Raw genomic sequence first — 19,767 nt, 5'->3', positions numbered from 1 at the left:
TCAATAATATTTTGACTACAAGATGAGCCTTTGACATCATATCTGCACGTTGATCAGTCTTTCTGCAACTTATCCTATGTTAGCAAGCAATTTATTTTTAATGCAAATTAATAATATTTCATTTTTAGTTTTTAAATTCTCAGAATTTCTGCCTATTAAGCCAGTCAGAGGGTTTTGGTCATGATTCTTAAATGAATGTGTGAGCAGTCAGGTGTCTATGTATTCTAGTGTACCTGGTTTATGTCTGTTGGCTTAGACTGATTATGAAGACTGCCTCCTTTTATTCTCATAAACCGTCCCAGTTTGAGTAATAACTTGTATGTTCACACATAAATAACTTAGAATAGGCAATGGCATTATCAATTCAAATGCAGTAGGACAGAATCAAAAGATAGAGGGCACAATATAAAAATCATTATGATAAGTGTCAGATCTATATCTGGCCACTAAATCAGAAGAGACTATTATACACCCTCTCAAGTTGGTCCATGATTCATAATATTAATTGCCATAGCTAATTCGATTATGCAACAAGCATCCCACATCATTAAAATTATTCAGATGGCTGTACTGAAATGTTGCATAGATCTGACCTGAGCCTTATTCTAATCAATTTGTTATGTGACGTAAGAGCTGTGTTATTTTCCATAGGTTTCTTTTAAGAACCTAAACAAAAGTCAGAATTATAAAGAATATGTGGGCAGATAAAGAAAGTAGCTACAGCATAGAAATCTTGCTATCTGGAACATACACAGAGACCAAAATTTAATAAGAAATTACCCTCAATATAAACCTATAGCAAACATATAAACATCATGTCCACTTCTCTTGGACTTACTGTCTTCAAGGTTCACGGACACTTATTCTATATTAACCATCACAGGCAACACGGTCTCTATGGTGAGGAACTTCATGCAGACACTATTATACAATGCCTAGCCTCATGCTTGTTCCCTGTACCTTTCGCTTTCCATCCCAGAATTTATCTAAGGCATCCAGGCATGAGAGATCTTGGGACCTGCTTTATACTCATGTATGAACTCTGATAAAACTAATGCCAGGCATGATAAGGCTCCAAAAGAGTGTTTCTAACATGGGAAAGATGGATAGAATGTTAACAGGGCTTTACAGGAGGGGACTTGAGGAAGATTTAAGAATAGAGGAAATGTGTTTATGGGTTTACAGCCAATCTGGGGGCAATCTCCATTTTATCAAGGTGGAGAAGAATAGTTAGGGATTAAAGTCATGTTTAAAAGGAGGTGGGGAGGGGCACCTGGGTGGCTCAGTCAGTTGAGTGTCTGACTTGGTTTGGGTTCAGGTCATGATCTTGGGGTCCTGGGATCAAGCCCTGAGTTGGGCCTCATGTTCCGCGGGGAATCTGCTTGAGGATTTCTCTCCCTCTGCCCCTCCCCCTTCTCTTTCTCTAGAATAAATAAATAAATCTTTTCTTTTTTTAACTATGGAGAATAAGGACATATGAAGGCCACAAAGGGAAATTCTCAGTTCTTTGGTGTCTAGTCCTTCAATAACTCTCATAATATGCTATTCTAAAAATAAAAAGTAAAACATGAATAGCTCCAATTTAGAAAGAAGAGGCAGAGAGATCTGTGGACAGGTGTAAGAGTAGGAAATCCTGGATCCAGGGATACTGAATAGTGTGTGCTGAAGGTCAAAGAAAGAGAATGAGGTTGGTGATGTGACTAGAGAAAGACTGGTGGCAGGTACACATAGCAAGGGAATGATTTAAAATGGGGGTGGTAGAAAAATCTCATCCTCCTGTAAAATACTAGGAAAACTCCACTTGCTCACTAATGTTTGTGAATATGATAATGTTTGAACAAGAAATGAAATATGAGAATCAAATCCTTCAAGTTTGGTGAGAATAGAAGGCAGTTATGGAAGTTCAAGGATTTACAAAAAAGAAGATGGACAACTAGAAACAGGAGAATTCCACACTCTTCATTCTTTGTCCTTAATGAACTGGGAAGGTTGCCAATGCTTGAGGGGACTCATGAGAAACAGGATTGGTGGACTCCATTCTTTCACACATAAATCTGTATTAATTTTCTTTTGTTGCTATGCGAAATTAAGTTTAGCAGCCTAAAACAACATGCATTTATTATCTCACAGTCTATAGGTCAGAAGTCCACTAGGTTTGTCTAGGTACTCTGCTTATGGTCCCACATAGCTAAAATTAAGATACTGACCAGCTTGGGCTCTTATCTGGAAGCTCTATGGGAGCTTATCTGGAAGCTCTATGGGAGCTCCACTTCCAGACTTATCCAGGTTGTTGATGAAATTCAGTTCCATATGCTTGTAGGATCCAGATGCTTATTTCCTTGCTGGACGTTGCCATGAGCTATTCTCAGCCTCTGGATTCCACCTTCAGTTCTTGATTTATGGCCACTTTTCTCCATCTTCAAAGCTGATAATGGTCCATCAGGTCCTTCTCACACTTGTGTTCTCTCTGACCTTCCCTTCTGTTTCATCCTCCTGCTTATCTTTTCAGTTGCGTCTCTTCTGACTTCAATGGCAGAAATTTCTCTGCTTTTAAAGGCTTAATTGTTTAAACTAGACCCATTCATAAAATGTAATTTTTCGTCTGTAACATCAATTGCATATGAAACTCCCTCTTGTCATTTATTAAAACGTATTCACAGGATCCAGGGTTTAGGCTGTCAACATTTTTGGAGGAGCTATTATTTGCTTTATTACAATCTGCATACTTAATGTACTTTATAATGCTTTTTCTATGCTAAGTTTCATAAACATAATTTGAATGCTCTTAAAATGTAACATTCTGGATAATGGGCAGAATTTACTTTTGCAAAAACCCTAGAATCAGAAGGCTAATGCCAAATAAAGTGTAATATCCATAAAATATGGCCTTTATATTAGAAATTGAGCCAATTCATGTAAAATAAATGGTCTATGCATGTGTTTGAACCCCTGTGATACTCAGAATTTTTTTCTCAATGATTTTGAGTTGCCTTCCTCTCACTTCCCATGCTAGTTCTTTGTAATGTTTACCACTCTCCTAAGTCTTTCACAGTTTCTATTATTCCAGATCATTAGTAGAATGGGTCCTCTAATTCATGAAGAGAAGAAAGGCATGTGTTTCCCACAAAAACTTTAAACAATATGCACAGATTCGATTTTTCCTCAGTACTATATCTTTACAAATCTTCAGACCTACTGAAGACCAAATGGCCCAATAAGAAGCAGAACACAGGAGCAAGTTACTGTAGCATAGCGAGAACTGCCTTATGTTAGACCAGCACTGCCCAGCAAAACTTCTGCCATGTTGGGAATGTCCTATCTGTATTGCCAAATGGCCCACTAACCAATCATAGATACTGAGCACTTGAAATACAGCTAGTGACACTGAGAAACTAAATCTTTAATAATTTAATTTAAATCTATTTGAATGTAATTAGCCACATGTGCCTTATGGCTAGATCCTACTGTATTGAAGAGTACTGTGTTAGAAGATAGAAGTTTCTGTCCTGGCTTCAGTCTTCCTCCTGCCTACTCAGCCCTGAATTCCTCTGGCCCGGAAGTTATTTCACTTGCTTACATTGCATTGACTACCAAACTTAAGCATACTGCCATGCAGAGGTTTTAGGAAACTGTGCCAACTCATATCAGTTATTTTCTAGCTACATCTTTTACTCTGTTTCTTGGTCTGTTAGTAAACTAACTAGAAAGCAACCATAAACAGAGTTGGAGTCATCAATCTGTTCAGTTTAAGAATCAAAGTCATTTTGTTTGGCCTACTGTCTCCTAAGCAAACAATTAAAATATGGATTAATTTCTGCTTGGGAATCTGTCTTTAATCCAGTTTATCTGAATGTATTTAAATTTTTACCTTTTCTAAAATTTCCTAGATACGGATTTTTTTCTGCTGTGTTTATTGGTTAAATCTGAGTTACAAGTCTCAGAAAAACAAAGTTGGTAATGGAAATGTCAGTGAAGTTTTAGCTTTAGCCATCTAGCTATAAAGTTGGTGTGTATTACATTACACTCCTCTTCAAAAGATTCTTTATTCTGTGTGGAGTAATTCTACCTCTCTAACAGATGTATGCATGATGCATCTCAGTGCATTACCTACTTCTAAGAATGAATCATAGTAATGCAACCCTTCACTTCTTCCCAGCACAGAGATACTACTTTTGGTTATGATGCCATTTTATATGGGATTTGACAAACTTCAAATAATTTAATGAAGCAGTATTCCCACTCTGGGAGTGTAGGACTCACGAGGAAAAAAAAAATCAGTCTTGCATTAGTGTTATATACAATGTATATGAGCAAGCATTACTAATATAAGTCATCTTAAATATGTATGACTTTATTTTGGTACTGTTATTCATATTCCCAAACTTATTCTCCAGTCTGCATTTCTCCTCTCCTTTGAACAAAATTAAAATAACTGATCTGCCCGCTGAGAAAATAAGGAGTTGTGCTACAAATGTAGACAACTCTGCCTTAGTGCAAGGCTTCAAATTTCCTGAGGGTACTGTTTTTCCTGATATGATGAAATGAAGCTTTTGTACTTCATCCAATCTTTTGTTAACTTCCTGATTTCTCTCTCAATTACCCTACACCTAGTGTGTTAATGGTCATGATGGGCATTATAGAAGATCATCCTTGAGAATTTACGGTGATAATACAAACCATACAAGGTGCACAGCTACTACAGGAAGAGAATAAATTTTTTTTTAACCTAACCTGCCTAGCTAAAAGTCATCCTATTGAATTGCCTTTAATATAATTGGTTTAAAGAAAGAGAAGGCAAAAGGAGTACCGGGAGACGTATTGTTAAAGAAGAGCAATAAAGGGAAATACATGACAATAGAAATATTCCTTTCATTATCTTTTCTTTCACAATTTCTTTGTTGCTTCCTTGTTGGAAAGAAAGAAAGAAAGAAAGAAAGAAAGAAAGAAAGAAAGAAAGAAAGAAAGAAAGAAAGAAAGAAAGAAAAAGAAAGAAAGAAAAGATGCCTATAGAAAATCCAAATGAAAGTCATATATTTCTAGTTTCAAGATAATGGCACCAAATGTTTAGCTTTTTGAACTTTATATCCAGAGAATTTCTGAAATTAAGGGCCTGGTAACATTATTTGAAATCCAAAAAATAAGAAGTAGTCTAAATTCAAAGATAGAATAAATGCCCTAATATTACCAAAGGAATTTTCATTTCATCAGACAAGTCATCAAACTCTCTCAACCATGACTGTGAAACTCCTTAGCAACTGCACTACAAATGGCACTACACAGATTTCATAAGTTCTCTATTTACGTACAATAGAGATTAACTAGAATTAGTTAAATTTTCTTTCCCTGTATTTTTATACTTTTGTATTGATGAATTGATAATGAATAATAATCAGACTTTCTAATCTGATATTATCCACTCTGAGTTACAGTAACAGAAAATTTAAATGATTTTATTTTAAATCATTAATTTGAATCAAGAAACTGGGACCACAACCCTGATTTAGCTGCTAAGTAACAGACCATGTTGAAAATTGCTTCTTGATTCTGGATGTCAAACTAACTCTCTTAAATGTCATTTCAGAGAGGTACTTTGTTCACACCCTATCTAAGGTAGCAACTATTGTTTTTGTTCATTTTCTAAATAACCCTCATTATATACTCATAATAATCTTGTTAATGGCTGTTGGATGGCTTCTGTTGGTCTCCTCCTCTGTATTTTGGTTCAATTAATGCAAGGACCTGTCTTGTTAACCTTTGAATTTTCAGTTCTTAGACCAACCCTTGACACAGGGTAGGTGCTAAATAAAAATGTATGGAAGGTATTAATTATTATATACATATTTACTTATTTGAGAGAGAGAGTACACAAGTAGGGGTTAGGATTTGGGGAAAAGAGAGAAGCAGGCTCCCTGCTGAGCAAGAAGCCCGATGTGGGGCCAGATCCCAGGACCCCAACATCATGACCTGAGCCAAAGGCAGCCACTTAACTGACTGAGCCACCCAGAAGCCCCTTTATCATTACTTATAAATAATTTATCATAGATATATCAATAAGGCTATTGGACATTATGTCTAAGTTCCCTTCCAGTCAAAACTGATTATAAAGCAGTTACTACAAACTCTTAAGGATTAATTTAAATAGCAATTAGTAAGTCAATTTTTGTGCATTTTTTTCTTAAAAACATCATATATATATTTTTTTAAACACTGACTCTTTGGTATGAAAGAATTAATTTAATCAAACTGGTCTCATTATGATTGTCTCCCAGAAGCTTATGAAACTATTAACAAAATAACATCAATTGTCTATTGATTATTCTAATTATATGGAAAATAGACTTAGGGAAATCAGTGACTCCATAAAGTGTAATAACATTCACATCATAGGAGTCCCAGAAGAAGAAGAAAGAGAAAAGGGGACAGAAAGTTTATTTGAAGAAATTATAGCTGAAAACTTCCCTAACTGTGGGAAGGAAACATACTTCCAAATCCAGGAGTCACAGAGAACGCCCATCAAAATCAACAAAAACAGAAAAATACCAAGATATACTGTAGTTAAATTTGCAAAATATGGAAATAAAGAAAAAATCCTAAAAGCAGCAAAACAAAAGAACTCTCTAATTTACAAGGGAGGACAAAAAGATTAGCAGCAGATCTCTCCACAGAAACTTGGCAGACCAGAAGAAAGTGGCATGATGTATTCAATTGCTGAATGGGAAAAATCTGCAGCCAAGAATACTTTATCCAGCAAGGCTATCATTCAGAATATAAGGGGAAATAAAGAGTTTCCCAGGCAAACAAAAGCTAAGGGTGTTTGTGACCACTAAAGCAGCCCTGCAAGAAATATTAAAGGGGACTCTTTGAGTGGAAAAGAAAGACCAAAAGCCACACAGATTACAAATGAACAGAGAAAATCTCCAGAAACAATGACAAAACAAGTAATAAAATGTCACTAAATTAAATTCTTATCTATTAATAATTACTCTGAATGTAAATGGAAAAAATGTTCCAATCAAAAGACAAAGTGTAGCAGAATGTATAATAAAACAAAACAAAACAAAACAGGACCCATCTATATCCTGCCTACAAGAGACTCATTTTAGACCTAAAAACACCTGCAGATTAGAAAGTGAGGGGATGGAGAACCACTTATCTCGCTAATGGACACCAAAAGAAAGCTGGAGTAGCCATACTTATATCAGACAAACTAGATTTTAAATGAAGACTGTAACAAGAGATAAAGAAGGGCACTGTATCATAATAAGGGGGTCTGCCCAACAAGAAGATCTAACAACTGTAAATATTTATGCCCCCACCCTGGGAGCACACAAATATATAAAACAATAACAAACGTAGAGAAACTCATTTATAACAATACAATATAGTAAGGGACTTTAACACCCCACTTACAGCAATTGACAGATCATCTAAGCAGAAAAGCATCAAGGAAATAATGGTTTTGAATGACACACTAGACCAGATGGACCTAACAGATATGTTCAGAACATCTCATCCTAAAGCAGCAGCATACACATTCTTCTCAAGTGCATATAAGTCATTCTCCAGAACAGATCACATACTGGGTCACAAAACAGGCCTCAACAAACACAAAAAGATTGAAATCATACCATGCATATTTTCCAAACACAATGCTATGAAACTTGAGGTGAATCACAAAGAAAAAATTTGGAAACACCACAAATACATGGAGGTTAAAGAACATCTTACTAAACAATGAATGAGTTAACCAAGAAAATAAAGAAGAAACAAACAAACGAAAAACTATGGAAACAAATGACAATGAAAACAAGACAGTCCAAAACCTTTGGGATGCAGCAAATGCACTCCTAAGGGAACTATATAGCAATACAGGTGTACCTCAAGAAGCCAGAAAAATCTCAAATATAAAACTTAATCCTACATCTAAAGGAATAAGAAAAACAAACAAACAAACAACAAATGAAGCCTAAAGCCAACAGAAGAAGTAAGATAATAAAGATTAGAGTGGAAATAAATAATATAGAAACACATAAACCTAACCCCCCAAAAAACAAACAAACAAACAAAACAAAAACAGTAGAACAGATGAATGAAACCAAGAACTGGTTCCTTGAAAAAAATCAATAAAATTTATGAACTCCTAGCCAGACTTATCAAAAAGAAAAGAGAAAGAATAAAACCACTAATGAGAGAGGAGAAATTACAACCAACACCACAGAAATACAGACAATTAAAAGAGAATATTATGAAAAATTATATGCCAACAAATTGGGCAATCTGGAAGAAATGGATAAGTTCCTAGAAACAAACAACCAAAAATGAAACAGGAAGAACTAGAAAACTTGAACAGACTGATAACCAGTAAAGAAAGTGAAACTGTAATCAAAAATCTCCCAAAAGACAAAAGTCCATGGCCAGATGGCTTGCCAGGGGAATTCTACCAAACATTTAAAGATTGGTTAACTGTTCCAAAAAATAGAAATGGAGAGAAAACTTCCAAACTCATTTTATCAGCCCAGCATTACCCTGATTCCAAAACCAGAAAAGACTCCAATAAAAAAGAGAACTAGAGGCCAATATCCCTGATGAACCTGGATGCAAAAAATTCTCAACAAAATACTAGCAAATCAAATCCAAAGTACATTAAAAGAATCATTCACCACAATCAAGTGGGATTTATTCCTGGGCTGCAAGGTGGTTCAATATGCACAAACCAGTCAATGCAATATACCACATTAATAAAGGAAGGATATAAAAGTAAAAGAAAGGATAAAAACCATATGATCATTTCAATGGATTCAGAAAAAGCATTTGACAAAGTACAGCATCCACTCTTGATAAAAACTCTGAACAAAGTAGGGACAGAAGGAACATACTGCAACATCATAAAGGCCATCTATGAAAAACCATAACTAATATCATCCTCAATGGGGAAAAACAGAAAGCCTATGGTCAAGAACAAGACAAGGATGCCTACTCTCACCACTGTTATTTAACATAGTACTCGAAGTCCTAGCCTCAGTAATTAGACAATAAAAAGAAATAAAAGGCATCCAAATCAGCAAGGAAGAAGTCAAACTTTCAGAATTTGCAGATGACATGATCCTCTAAGTTGAAAACCTGAAAGACTCCACCAAAAAATTTCTAGAACTAATACATGATTTCAGCAAAATTGTAGAATATAAAACCAATGTACGTAAATCTATTGCATTTCTATACACCAATCATGAAGTAGCAGAATGAGAAATCAAGGAATCAATCCCACTTATAATTACACCCACAACAGTAAGATACCTAGGAATAAACCTAACAAAAGAAGTAAAAAAAAAAAGTACTCTGAAAGCTATAAAACACTTATGAAAGAAATTGAAGATAACACAAAGAAATAGAAAAATGGTCCGTGCTCATGGATTAGAAAAACAAATATTGTTAAAATGTCTATAGTACCCGAGGCAATCTACACATTTAATGCAATCTCTATCAAAATACCACCAGCCTTTTTCACAGAGCTAGAACAATCCCAAAATTTGTATGGAACCACAAAAGACCCAGAGTAGCCAAAGCAAACTTGAAAAAGAAAAGCATAGATGGAAACATCACAATTCCAAACTTTAAGTTATATCATAAAGTTGTAGCGATCAAGACAGTATGGTACTGGCACAAAAACAGATACATAGATCAATGGCACAGAATAGAAAACCCAAAAATGGACCCACAACCATATGGTCAACTAATCTTCAACAAACCAGAAAAGAATATCCAATGGAAAACAAAACAAAACAAAACAAAAACAGTCTCCAACAAATGGTGTTGAGAATACTGGACAGCAACAGGTCGAAGAATGAAACTAGACCATTTTCTTACACCATACAAAAAAAGACATTCAAAATGGAAGAAAGACCTAAACATGAGACAGGGAACAGTCAAAATCCTAGAAGAGAACACAGGTAGCAACTTCTTTGACATTGGCCATAGAAACTTCTTACTAAATATGGCTCCAGAAGCAAGGGAAACAAAAGCAAAAATGAACTATTAGGACTTCATCAAGATAAAAAGCTTCTGTATAGTGAAGGAAACAATCAACAAAACTAAAACAGAACCTTCGGAATGGGAGAAGATATTTGCGAATGACATATCTGATAAAGGATTAGTATCCAAAGTCTATAAAGAACTTATCAAACTCAACACCCAAAAAACAAATAGCCCAGTTAAGAAATGGACAGAAGACATGAATAGGCACTTTTCCAAAGATTTTATTATTGATGCAGTTAAATGTTACATTTACTAGCCATTCCTCTTAATACATATTTTTAAATTTATTTCCTATTAGCTTTAAATTTCCTTTTTTGGGCTGTAGTGCTTTTGACCTCTATTTTATGTGATCTTAATATTTCATACTGTAGAAAAAAATTTAGCTTTCTTTTAAATCGCATTGGAAAAGTAAAAATTTAGAGATTTTAATTTGTATTTTATACTTCTATGGACCCACATCTTTTACTTGATATCTTTGAAACCAAAATTCAGAATTTTATCCAAATTTAGGAAGAAACGAATGATATTAACTATACATTATTAGCATCCCTTCCCCTGTGGCACCACATAATTGAACACATTAACATTTTCAAAGTAAAAAATATGAATATTCACACAACAGCCTAAGGTCCTCCTAAGGAGTTTTAATGTCACCTAAACACACAAAAACAATAAGCTCTAGATGTGCATAACTTTTTGAATTTGCACTTGAGGATAAGCCATTATGGACCTATACTGCTCCATGAATTTTCAATTCATACTTCACATAAGATAGTCTCATGTTACTGATGACCTTAAAAATGTATAATATAGATATATGTGTTCCATTAAGTGTTGTGATAATTACCTTCTTATTTGAGAGGATTCCTATAGGAGTAGATTATATATGTATAAATCATATATAAATCATACATAAATTATTCTAATACTGTTATATTGGTTAGAAGTTGGGGAAGACCAATGCCCTTTCCCTATCTCTAACATTGTCATTTATAAATATTTACAAACTGGAGATGTTTGGTTAAAATCAATTTTGTGTGCAAAAGTTAAGAGATACTTTTGTTGCCTCTACTCTTTATAATTTATCTTCCTGGTTTGCCTAATCATCTGGCTAACTGCTTGTTTTCCTTATTTTAACTTAAATATAAGGTTCTTCCTGATCCATTGACCCCATTCTTTCTTATATTTATTCAACAGCCACTTATCAAACGTTTTCATTTCCATGCCCATCATTATTCTAATTATAGCTTATGTAGAAATAGACACGACTGGAAAATTTTTTCCTTTGTGAACCTTACATTGTGGAAAAGAGGGAGAAATACATACATAAATATAAGTCAGTGATACAAACTGAAGAAAAATAAATCAGGATAAGAGGATAATGACAGAGGTGGATGTGATTCCAGAGTCCTCAGAGAAGGTCTCTCTGAGCAGATGAATTTGGTGCTTGGAAAGATCAGAAACAAAGCCAGTGTGTCTGAAGTAAGTGAGAAAGAGTGATAAAAAATGATTCTCGAGGGGCGCCTGTGTGGCTCAGTCGTTAAGCGTCTGCCTTCAGCTCAGGGTGTGATCCCAGAGTCCTGGGATCGAGCTCCTCATCGGGCTCTCTGCTCTGCTGGGAGCCTGCTTCTTCCTCTCCCACTCCCTCTGCCTGCTTGTGTTCCCTCTCTCACTGGCTGTCTTTCTTTCTGTCAAATAAATAAAAAATAAAAATCTTTAAAAAAATTATTCTTGAGAACCAAAGGTCAGATCATGTTACATATTATAACATGTATCTGTTCATGCATATGTCTGTGGCAAGACATTGGTTGCTCAGTAAATAGTTGATAAAGAAATGAATATATTTCAAATAATGGCAAGTTGGTAGAAATGAATAATATATTTTCTGTGCTATTAAAAAAATAATAAGAGAAGGCTTCCAAGAGAAAATACAAAAGACTTTGGCATGCCTGATAGGTAAGACACACATTTTAGATGGAGATGTTTGAAATAGAAAATGTTTATGGATTTTTGTAGATGCCATATTAAATAATTCCTGTAGCATTTCAATAAACAATAAAAAGAAGGACCTATCAAACTGACAAAATAAAAGGTAGAAGAGAAGAAAATAGGCTCTAATAATAAATGAGGTTATTTATTCAAATCAAATCAAGATTTGCCTTTTAAACAAAACATCAGAAATTAAGTGAGCTTTGAATTTAATGTAATCAAGAGCTGGAAATCTCTAAGTTTTAATTTTCAATGCATCTGTAAAAAAAAGAAAAAAAGGAACTCAGGTCAAATGAACATAAATTAGGGATAATGGAGTTCTTTAATTCTAAGGGTAATTAATTAGCAGGTTCTTAATGATTTTTATTTTAGAATTATCTTGGGAATGAGTGCTATCTGCTAAAAGAATAGCATAATATCAAGGTAAATAAGTCAATAAATCAGATTTCCCTCATGAATGGAATATGCCTCAATGTACTCTTGAGAATTACAGGCTAGAGTGAATTTTTCTTCTAGGCCCTATTCTCCAGAGCAAATTATTCATATTTAGATTTTTTTTTGAATGGGATGTGTGACTTACTTTGAATTCAGTATCTGGGGCTCCCAGCAGAATTTCCTTAGCAAGCATCACAGCTGTTAGGAAATCTGTCATATGGAAGCTTGATCTATGCGTTGTTTTCCAAACTTCCAACACATTGCTTCTTCTGCCTACAGCCATTCCTGAAAATGGGACTACATATTTGGTGGAAACTAAAGAAAGGCTTTGTGATCTGGAGTAGGTTGTATAATCTCTCCAACAAGGCCTCAGATTGTATACTTTTGAAATATAGGGATCAGAAGAGATGATTTAAACTACATTTCCACATCTAAGACTATATTGTTTCCTGAAATTCAAATGAATTGATGACATTAGCAGTTATTTTGGCTCTTCTGAAAATCTGTTAAATATTTTTACATTTTTAATGTATCAATAATGCCAAAATTTTATTAAATCTAAATATATATAAATAAGTAACTTATTTGTCCAAATCATGTGTAAAGAATGCTTTTTTAAAAAGATTATTTATTTATTTATTTATTTATTTATTTATTTATTTATTTCATTTGAGAGAGAGAGAATGCATGAGTGGGAGGGGCAGAGGGAGAGGGAGAGGGAGGGAGCATTCCAAGCAGACTCCGTGCTGAGCGCTGAGCCCAATGTGGGGCTCGATTCCATGACGCTGAGACCACAACCTGAGCCAAAACCAAGAGTCAGATGCTCAAATGACTGAGCCAAGTAGGTGCCCCATATGTAAAAAATGTTTGCATGACGCTTCACTTTACTCTATATCCATACTTTGAAACCAGGAAGTTCATCTTTACTTTGGGGCATTTTCTAAAACAAAGAATTCTGATTAGTAGTAAAAAATTTTAAAGTTTTTATCTTCATTCTCTTGTAAATACACCAAAGAAGAGGGATACGGAAAGCATTTGGACTTAACAGCATATGTCCATGTTTGTACAAAAAAAATCCAGCTGAAGTTAGGGTTCTTTAGTGTAATTTCCTTAACCATCAAATTTAAATATTCTTCTGTAACTACTTTCTTCAAAAATCACACCAAGATTCTTCCCCACCTCCCTAAAAAATTATCAAATTCAGAGAGCTTTAAAGTCTTATTACCTCTCAAAGGCTGTCAAAAACAAAAACCAATGGGGAAAAAGTTAATATTTTGTGCCCAGGAAGGTGCCAGTAGAGAAAAGTTAACTATATACATAATTATATCACATTTCCAACTCTACCCTTAAACAATATGAGATGAAATATTAGGCAATCCAATGAAAATGGAAAGTAGAGTGAGTGGTGATCAATTTTAGAGTTGTTTTCCCGATGTTCTTCATAGTCAGCTATCAACTTAATGGGGTTGTCATTTTTCCTTTTCTCTATAAAAATGTCTGGTTAGGAAATGTTTTTAAACTTCTCTATTTTACCTCATCATCCAATAGCACTAAGGTACAGCATATTAATTTGAAAGCCAATTCACCATTTTTCTTATATTTCCTGAGATTTCAAGTTTTTTCATCTCACTTTTATGATCTTCTATAGTTACAACTAATACAAAGTAAATGTTGGGGGAAAAAAAAGAGAAAGCCCATAGTTTGCTCATCAAATACAGTGTCTCCAAAAAAATTAAGGCCAGTAGGTAATTGTGCAAACTTCACCATTTCCTGAGTTTTCTGATAATGACTCACTTTAGAATTTGGAATGAATCTACACAGTAGCAAAGGAAACACAATTCTACTAAAGAGTTCTTTTGTTGTAGCAGGCCAATAATATTTAGAATCTTAAAAATTAAACTTACATAAACATTCTTTTAAAAAAGCAGTTTGTGAGTTACACTATATGTTAGTTTGGTGTACTGAGACTGTCCTCTCTACTTTATAGCTAAATATTCTTCCTCTCCTTTAGGGTTTCCAATACTTAATCTCAATTTATCAGGCTCACTGCATAGAAGACTGTCCCAAACTTAGTGTTTAAAAACAGCAATTATATTTTTCAAATTTTGTGGATTTACTGGGTGGTTCTGCTTGTCCTACTGGGGTTCATTAATGCAGCTTCACTCAGCTGTTTCACGGGCAGTGGTGGAAATTTCATGATGTCCTACTCTCACATGTCTAAAAGCCTTGCTGCTTGCTATTTGTTGGGGTGCCTCAGTTTTCCTCAATGTGGCCTCTCATCCCATAGCAAAACTGACAGGGTTTCTTCATAGTCTGATGATCTCAGAGCTCCAGGAAGTGAGAAAAGGAATTCAAGAACCCACAGGCTGGGATATGCACTCATGTAATTTCCATGACATTCATTGGTCAAAGCAAGTCTTAATAATAGGTTGATTATTATTATAGCATTTAGCCCACTCTGGCCTGGCCAGTATGGACATTGTAACTCAGAGTTCAGTACTACCAAACAAAAGCATGTGCTCCTAGATGGAAAGGAAAGGGTCAAAGGAAACTGGCATATTGGAGAGCCTTGTTAACCAAATGTTTGGGAAAACTATAGCACAAAATAACTTGGAAGAAGGTAGGTCACATGTCTACCAGCTCGAAGGGAAATGTTTGAAAAGAATCATGATTATAGTGTACGTTGGTTATGACTAGCTGACTTTTAATAATGTATCATCAGAAAGAAATAAGCTCAGGAAAAGAATTGGCTGGTTTGCAAATAAAAATAAAATAAAATTGAGAGTGTTGGGGCTCTGAAAGCTTTAAAAAGCTGGCAGTTTCTATACCCAGAAAGTATGAAATGAGAGTTTAAAAAGCCTTTGAGCCAGAGTCTATTAAAACTAAGTGTTGCTGCAAAGATCAGTTGAAGAGAGTGGCCTCTCCACCTAAGCCAGATCTCACGGTAGACTTCATTAAGTTAAAAGACATTCTTAGAGGTAAGAAAGCAAAGACATATATCAGGCCTGAGAATTATGTGCAGAAGACACTTTGGGTGTGGTTACTGGCACAGAGGACTAACTGCAAGTAAAAAAAGATTTGAACTGTACTACTTTCAAAGGAATTCATTTCCAAAGATACTATAGGCCTAGGCTTAAATAAAAAACAAAAACAAATTTTTATCTGTTGTCTAGTCATGCCTGTAATAGGTTAAATTGTATCCTTCCAAAATTCATATCCTAACCCCCAGTAGTTCAAAATGTGACCCTATATGGAAATAAGGTCATTTCAGAGGTGATTAGTTAAGATTAGGTCATACTGGAATAGGATGGGCTCTTACTCCAATAAGATTGGTATTCTTATAAAAAGGAGAAATTTGGAAACAGAGATACACACACAGGGAAATGCCATGGGAAGATGAGGTGGATATTTACAAGCCAAGCCAGAGAACACCAAGGACTGCCAGCACACCAAAAAAACTAGAGGAGAGAAATAGAACAGATTCTCCCTCACCCAATATCAACCCTGACAACACCTATATCAGAATTCAAGACACCAGAACAGCAAGGAGAGAAATGTTTGTTATTTAAGCCACCCAATTCTTGGTACTTTGTTATGGCAGCCCTATGAAACTAACACAATGGCTTTTAACACCCTCCCCCCACCCGCCGCCAAAACCAAACTAAACTAAGCTAAACTAAACTAAACTAAAAACTAAACTAAACTAAACTAAACTAAACTGAAATCAACAACCTTTCCATTCCCCATAAATCTACATTTGATCAAGGATCTCCAATGAGTTCCATGTGTAGAGAGCATTCGAAATTTTTACCCAAAGGAATCACCAAATTGTTTTGAATGAATAATTGTTGTATGTCTATTCTTTCCCCTTACTAAAAGCAAATTTCTATTTTTTAAGGCAAAAAGAATTTTTTTTTCCTTCTGGAAAGAACTCTTAGGATTTACTCTCTTAACAACTTTAAAATATACGATATAGCAACATTGACTATAGTCATCATGTTGTACATTACATTCTTACTACTTATTTAACTTATAACTGAAAGTTTGTACCTTTTGACCACCTTCATCCAATTTCTATTATTATTACCTTTTACTGTCTGACTGATTTTATAGTGGAGCAGATAGCTTGTCTTTTTAGTTCACAAGTTGCCAAGGGACTATCTTACGGCTGATGTCCGTCCGCTGGAAATATTGTTTTTTTTTTTTTTTGCTGTATACAGTGATTTGTTAAGACTTTGGATACCCTCTGTTGAAGAGGAGATATATGGAAAAATGTGAACCCGATTTTGGTGAAGAGAAGACTGGATTTTTCAGACTCTGCTTCTGTTCTCTGACATTTTTATTTCCTTATTCTTACTAGTTACCACTAGACTATATCTTTTCATCTTTACTTATAATACAGTATATAATGAAATGTTAGTGGAAGTGATGTATGCCACTTCCAGACCTAGTCCATGAAAACATCCCCTGCATGGCTTTGTTTCTCTTTTCAGGGAGAGGATTTTTAAGACTAGTGTGAACAACCTCCTTAGTATGCTTGGAAATACTCCAGGATCAGCAGTGAAGTTCTGTGATCCAGGAACCCCTTTCAGTCCTGGGCAAACCAGGACAATTGGTCACCCTACACAGAGGATACTAAGAAGAGTGTAGCCAAAAATATGAAAATAGGCAGAAACTCTAAATGACTATAGAAAGGAGAGCTGTTTAGTAATCACCTTGGACTGTGATGTGATAAAAAAAAAAAATACTTTTGTTAAGTCCTGAAATCTAGGAGTTGTTTTTAACAAGTTAACTACTTGAATATGTTACATATCTCCATTTATTGATGCCTCATATTTTTCTACCTTTCAATCTGCCAGCTCTATCTTCACTTTTTTTTTCATAATTAGCTACTCTAATTTTCTTTGTTCTTTGTGTATATTTAAGTTTGTTGTGAAAGTTAAAAGTGGGTTTGTTCATTGAAGAAAGTTTGAAAAGAAAATCTAGTTATATTAAACAGAAAGGAATTGAATAGAGGGAATTATGTACTTACACATTGTTGGAAAAACTGAAGGACCGTGAATGACCCACTGAGAATGACTCCAAGAATAATTTCACCATAGGAGTGCTGGCAGTCCTGGCACTGGGTTCTCCAGTGGAGCCATGTATGTCTAGGTCAGGACACTGCCCAGACTATTACAGTTAAACAAAGAAGAATGGACACCTGAAGCTTGCTCCCAAAATTAGGGATTCAGATCAAGAGACTCTTGTTTTTGACACTCATTGCTAGCCCTGCCAATGTAATGCTAGCTACAAATGACAAACATTTATGTCTCAGAGTATGGCACAGTTTCTTTGTCACCCATGTAAAGAGTAGGTTGACTTTTAGTTTTGTTGATTGTTTCCTTTGCTGTGCAGAAGTTTGTATCGTGATGAAGTGCCAGTAATTCATTTTTGCTTTTGTTTCCCTTGCTTCCAGAGACGTGTCTAGTAAGAAGTTGCTATGGCTGATGTCAAAGAGATTGCTGCCTGTGTTCTCCTCTTGGATTTTGATGGTTTCCTATCTCATATTTAGTCTCTCATCCATTTGGAATTTTTTGTGTATGGTGTAAGAATGTGGTCCAGTTTCATTCAAAATTTCGAGTTCTTTTTGTGGTCAGATACCTAGCATCTCTAAAACTTAGCATCTCCACAACTAACTTTACTTGACATGGATTTATTTATCTCTAAATAAATTTCCTTGAAATGCAATAATTCAGCTTTACCTACAATCAGATTTATTAAGAGATTATTTCCATTTCCAGATCTTTGTCATTACTGCTACATCACTCGATGCAGTAACATCAAAAAAAGATGCTCATCTGACACCGGATCAAAGTGAAAGATTATTTTCTGGCAAAGTAAATAATGTAAGCAATTTCTCACTGGGAAAATCATGTGCCATGGGATAAATATTAGGAACTTTTTTAAACATCATATAATTCAGGGAATGAAATGCACCAGTTACATAGTACTTTAGAATGCATTGTGAAAAGTACAACACATCAATTATCAGAAAACATAGAAGTCACAAAACACCTGAAAAATTACATTATTATAAGACATCATATTCCAAGTCTTAACAAAGAAGTACATGGGATTTCTCTCTTAAAACAGTCATTTTTTCCAACTGTAGTTTTTTGTTTGTTTGTTTGTTTTGTTGTTGTTGTTGTTGTTGTTTGATGATAAAAATCTAAGCTAAATAAGAATATAGAGTGGACGAGGCACCTACCAGACCAGAGCGGATTTGGTTATCATTTGTTTCATTGTCATAACATTAGGCAAAGCATTTAAACTTCCTGAGACTAATCTGACTCCTTTTTGAATAAGAGAATCAGATGTGCTCATTTCTAATCGTTTTTAGATTCAACATTATTTTTTTGTAGCAATAATAACATAATTTATTGAATGCTTACTATGCTCCAGACACTGTTGTCAAAATCTACATACACTGTTTAACACACAAGGAAACCTTTATAATAGATAGGTACTATTTTTGTTTCCATCTTAACAATAAGGAATTTAGGTAGTAATGGGGTTAAAGAATTTACCCAAGTTTCTCTTAGCCAGTACGTGGCAAAGCCAAGCATCCAAATCAGTTCTTTTTAACTGAAAGACCAGCTCTATTCATATCTGCCTAAAGTTACTAATAAAATATTTTCTATCCTAATTACATAAATGAAAATTTGGTATTCTTCCAGGCATACATATTAGTTTATCATGGGCTTCTCTAACTATAATCATTAAAGTGTTGTGTCTTCCAGGAAGTCTTGTTGTCTACTTGACTTAATTTAAATTTCCCATTTTACGGTTTCCATAGTTTCATTTATTGCATGTATCACTGTTTCCCATTATTACTGTTCTTTTTTTAATAATCATTTTTTATTATATTATGTTAGTCACCATACAGCACATCCCTAGTTTTTGATGTTAAGTTTGATGATTCATTAGTTGTGTATAACACCCAATGCACCATGAAATACGTGCCCTCCTTAATACCCACCACTGGCCTACCCCATTCCCCCACCCTCCGCCCCTCTGAAGCCCTCAGTTTGTTTCCCAGAGTCCGTAGTCTCTCATGGTTCATTCCCCCTTCTGTTTACCCCCTTCATTCCTCCCTTCCTTCTCCTACCAATCTTCCTACTTCTTATGTTCCATAAATGAGTGAAACCATATGATAATTGACTTTCTCTGCTTGACTTATTTCCCTTAGCATTATCTCCTCCAGTCCCATCCATGTTGCTGCAAATGTTGTGAAATCGTTCTTTTTGATGGCTGAGTAATATTCCATTG

Source organism: Ursus americanus, chromosome 13, assembly GCF_024610735.1.
Source record: "Ursus americanus isolate L20-20 chromosome 13, mUrsAme1.1.p, whole genome shotgun sequence".
Classification (NCBI taxonomy): domain Eukaryota; kingdom Metazoa; phylum Chordata; class Mammalia; order Carnivora; family Ursidae; genus Ursus; species Ursus americanus.
Note: the sequence above shows the minus strand (reverse complement) of the source record.